Source organism: Macaca mulatta, chromosome 1, assembly GCF_049350105.2.
Source record: "Macaca mulatta isolate MMU2019108-1 chromosome 1, T2T-MMU8v2.0, whole genome shotgun sequence".
Lineage (NCBI taxonomy): Eukaryota > Metazoa > Chordata > Mammalia > Primates > Cercopithecidae > Macaca > Macaca mulatta.
Genome location: NC_133406.1, coordinates 195788265 through 195793475, shown reverse-complemented (window position 1 = coordinate 195793475; position 5211 = coordinate 195788265).

Genomic DNA, 5211 nt, shown 5'->3' with positions numbered 1-5211 from the left:
TGACAAAATAACTTATGTACTTGAAAGTCTGCCTTCTTCACCAGACAATAAATAGGTGCTTAATAATTGTTGAGTGAGTCACTAAGAGTTGCAGAATTCAGGGTGTAAAGGATTGGAAACAGGGAAGAATAGAGGCAATAGTCCCTCTATTAAACTTTCAACTATCCTATTTGAGTGTGCTGTTTCTATTGGGTTCCTGACTGATAAACCCCAAGTGGCAGAGTTGGGTAAAATCAATATTCCAATATGTAAAGTTTGGGAAAGAGAAAAATAATCTACAAGAAACTCATTTTTCTAACACAACTACTATTATCTCTGGCCAATTTCTTGGTCAGTTCTCCCAGACTTTAAAAAAAAATCATTACATCATAAATATTTCATGTTACTACATAGTTTTTTTTTTTTTTTTTGAGACAGAGTCTTGCTCTGTCACCCAGGCTGGAGTGCAGTGGCCGGATCTCAGCTCACTGCAAGCTCCGCCTCCTGGGTTTACGCCATTCTCCTGCCTCAGCCTCCCAAGTAACTGGGACTACAGGGGCCCGCCACCTCGCCCAACTAGTTTTTTGTATTTTTTTTAGTAGAGACGGGGTTTCACCGTGTTAGCCAGGATGGTCTTGATCTCCTGACCTCGTGATCCGCCCGTCTCGGCCTCCCAAAGTGCTGGGATTACAGGCTTGAGCCACCGCGCCCGGCCACTACATAGTTTTTGTAATCAATCATTTGGAGAATATCCTCAGGACAGATTCCCAGAAGTGGTGTTGTTTGGGTCAAAGAGTATGTACATTTTTATGGCTCTTGCTACACACTGCTCAACTGATTTTTGAAAGCTTGTGCTAATTAACATCATCTCTAGCACCTCAGTCCTGGGGAAGAGGAACATTTAGGTTGAGGCGGTGAACACCTAAGGGGTTTGCCATTTCCATTTGTCCATTCACCCAGAAAAATGCCTATGGAGGAACTAATATATGTATGATGCTATTGGCCAAATAGTAACTGCACATGAAAAGCAGCCTACCTGAATAGTACTTTCTTCTCCCTGTTATACAGTGTGTCCTGCTGAGGATAAAGTGGCATGGTAGCTCACACTTGTAATCCCAGCACTTTGGGAGGCTGAGGCGGGAGGATTGCTTGAGGCCGGGAGTTCAAGCCCTGGCAACATAGTGAGACCTCATCTCTACAAAAAAATAAAAAATTAGCTGGGTGTGGTGGAGCACACCTGTAGTCCCAGCTACTTGGGAGGCTCAGGCAGGAGGGTTGATTGAATCCAGAAGGTAGAGGCTGCAGCGAGCTGTGATTGTGCCATTGCACTCCAGCCTGGGCGACAGAGTGAGACCCTGCCTCAAAAAACAATAATAATGATAACATAAAAAATTTAAGGTTAAAAAAAAAGTGTATCCCTAGCAAGTCTCTGAAATAGAAACAGCTAGAAAGAGCCTAGCAAGTCTCTGAAATAGAAACTAAACGACACTTAGTCTGTATGGGCTCCTAGTTTGCTCTTGGGGCAACAGCTGAAGACAGGGAGAAGCCTGGAATCAGCACTGGTTGTCATCAGGAGTGCAACTCCTGATGCTATGCTTTAAGTAGCTCTTGATCTCCTTCCTTTTTTACCAGACTCTGCAAGACATAAGGTCCTTGGAGAAATAGATTTGTAACCACTTGGGCCTTGGGACTCTGCTTTCATCATAGGCCCATCACTGCTAACAATTGTGGCAAAGTTGATCATTCTATGGATGCTTTCAAGGCAAAGTCTGTTATTAAGGAAACCTCTTGCCTTATAGTTGAAAGACTAGGGTGGGAGAAATGGGTCTACAGTTTCCAGCCTTTCCAACCTAGGGCCTAGTGCTGTCTGGCTGCTCCAAGCTACAAAATGACTTCTCTTCTCCCAAACAAAATGGTTTCCTGAGCCCAGCTAAGCCTAAACTAGACATATTCTCCAAATAACAGGAGAAAAGCAATCTAATTAAATCTCATTACTGACTCATGAGACAAACGTGTCTTGGGATCTCTTTTTAAAATTTTTTTAATGAGACAGGGTCTCACTCTGTCACCCAGGCTGCAGTGCAGTGGCACGATCTTGGTGCACTGCCACCTCCACCACCCAGGCTCAAGTGATCCTCCCATCTCAGCCTCCCAAGTAGCTGGGACCACAGGCACGTGACACCATGCCTAGCTAATTTTTTGTATTTTAGTAAAGACAGAGTTTCACCGTTTTGCCCAAGCTGGTCTTGAACTCTGAGCTCAGGAAATTCGCCCGCCTCAGCCTCCCAAAGTGCTGGGATTACAGGCGTGAGCCACCGCGCCCAGCCTTGGGATCTCTTGTGTGTCCATTCCTTTGCTGGGTTCTGGTGTTGCAGGGTACCTGCTTTAAAGTTCATAGCCTGAGGGGGAGCACAGAGACCACAGGGGAAACCACTGAGTTGGGGGTACTCAGGGATGTTTCCAGAAGTGAAAGGAACTGGATGGGGGAGGTGGGAGGATGACAGAGTCTAAAACGAAAAGGAATGGCTCATGGTCTGGATCTTTTGTTTGCTGGTTGTGAGATCTTGGGGAAGTCACATAATCTATGACATTAACATAAGGATTAAATGAGATAATCCATATGGCTGAGGAACAGTGCCAGGAAAAGTGGGGTGGACCACACTCACACACACACAGTGCTGGGTAAAGTGACCAGTCTGGCTTCAGGGGTGGGTTCATGTGGGAGTTAATTCATGGTGGACGCAAGGCAGGCTTTCTTTCTCTGGCATTCCTCTAGGCTTCTCACTCACCAGCTTTTGGCGGCTTCTGTTATCTAGGCCAAGCAGAGTCAATGACCCTGAGATGTGGAGGAGGGAAGTGGGGGTCCTGGGCAGCCCCATCACCACCTGTTACATTTAGGGGCCAAGCCTGGGTGTGTATGCTCCTTCCCTGTGGGCAGGCTGAGGCCAGTAGCATGTATCAAGTATTTGTGTGTCTGAGATGGATTTTGCTCTTGTTGCACAGGCTGGAGTGCAGTGGTGTGATCTTGGCTCACTATAACCTTCACCTCCTGGGTTCAAGCAATTCTTCTGCCTCAGCCTCCTGAATAGCTGGGATTACAGGCGCCTGTCACCATGTCAGGTTAATTTTTTGTATTTTTAGTAGAGATAGGGTTTCATCATGTTGGCCAGGCTGGTCTTGAACTCCTGACCTCAGGTGATCTACCCGCTTTGGCGTCCCAAAGTGCAGGGACTACAGGCGTGAGCCACTGTGCCTGTCGCACTTATCAAGTATTTGGTACCAGGGCTGCAAGCAGAGATTAGGGAATGGTCCTTCACTTTAAGTGTGGGGGAAGGAGAGAGGCTAAGAACAAATGCAGCCTCTCTCCATTTATCCATGGCAGAAAGCCCCCTAATGCAATCATCCTGGGTAGTGGCAGATGGCTCAGGCCAAGGACAGGTCATACTGGCTTCCAATAGAATGTGTTCTCCTGCCCAGTCTCTCCCTCCGGGTCAGCTTCATTAGAGCAGAGCTTTCTAGACTTTCTGTCTGGGTGGTCCTTTCCATGGGCCTCCCCCTTCTTCAGACATATTTAACTACTTAGAAAGCTGCATACAAAGGCCTGGTTTATGTACCTCCTTAGGAGTAGGGATAGCTATGGATAAAGAAAGTGTATCCCCTGCAATTCTCTGGAAATAGAAACAACTTCTCAACTAGGCCATGAAGGCCCTAGATTCCTGTTGGGGCTTCAGCTAAACACAATTTCCCTCCCTCCATTGGTTATGGAAGTGGGATGGTAATAATAATGTAGTAATAGTAATGTAGTTAAGAACTGGGAAGAAGTTTGACCTTTGGCCTTGGGAAACAGCTTGGAGGGCAATCTTGGCAGTCTTATAGGCTCACAGGAGCTTATGGCCCCTCACTTCAAGTATGGGGAAAGGAAAGAGGCTAAGAACCAATGCAGCAGCTCCCCATTTATCCATGGCAGAAGGCCCCTGATGTAATCATCCTGGGTAGTAGTAGTCTTCTCAGCTCAAGGAACTCTTGCCAGCAGGGAAGGATGAGTTGTAACTGGGGGATGGATTCCTGGAGTAGCAGCTGTCAAGTTATGTCTGAGACGGCAAGCTCCTGGAACTCTGTTTCTCAGCACATCCCCAGGGCCCTCCCTGATTCAGCATTCGAGGTCCCCTTTCTCCTCTTGCTCCACTCCCCTCACTGAGCATCACTGGGAGGGGCAGGGCAGGCTCTATTAACTCTTCTGCCTTCCTGGCTTTTCTGATTTCTGTCCATAGAGAAATCCACTGGCCGGCCAGTGGACATTCAGTTGCTCATTATGTTTCAGACATACTCAACCCCTCTGTAGCTGCTACCAAAAGAAAACAAAAACTGTCCCTGCCTTCCGGCAGACAAACAGAGCAAAGAGAAGAAAAATCAAAGCATCTTGGGCACCCAGCCAGTCCTGAAACTGTCAGACAATAGCAGCAGTGTCCTGAGCTGGGGGCTGCTCCCAGCTGGGACTCAAACTCAACAACGCCTTCCTCTGGGAAAGCTTTTACCTTTTGTTTTCTCCAGCTCCTTCCTTTCCTTGATGCAGAGGCCGTTCGATGGACTTGTGCAAAGGGAAGGCACAGGAGAGGTTTTTCCTCTGTCTCACTGTCAGGGGTTCTAAGGCCTCCGTGGGGAAGGACAGGAAAGAGTGTATAGGAGGGCTCTGAGACAGTTTAATCAATGCCCTTTACTCCTCCACCCCACTTTCCCTCCCAACCCTTTTCTGTGGTCAAGGGCTCCTTGGGAGACCCAGGCCCTAAGGGGAAGAAAGTTCAGGGAAAGAGGACAAAACCTGAGAACCAGAAGGGCCTTTAACAGTCAAGCATTCTAACTTTCTCATTTTGCAGATGGAAACACTCAAGGTCAGAGAGGAGAGAGTGATTTGACCCAAACCAAACAACATTACAGAGGACAGATTTTCTTCCACCCAGGCCAGGACTCTGTCTCCAGCACCATCTAGGCCCCACCAATTTAATTTTGGTTCCAAAGGGGACCATGCTGGGCACCACCACAGCTCTTTATTCCCACATCCCCCTCAGCCCTAGTGGTTTCAACCACTTCTGCTGGGCCATTTCAGCTCCTGCCTGATGAGGGCAAACTTTCAGGAGCCTTGTTCTGACCAGTGGGAGGAATGTGGAGCTCCAGGGCTCTCAAGAAGGCTGACAGAGGTGGAGATCCCCCAGGGTCGAAATACTCATCGAGTCT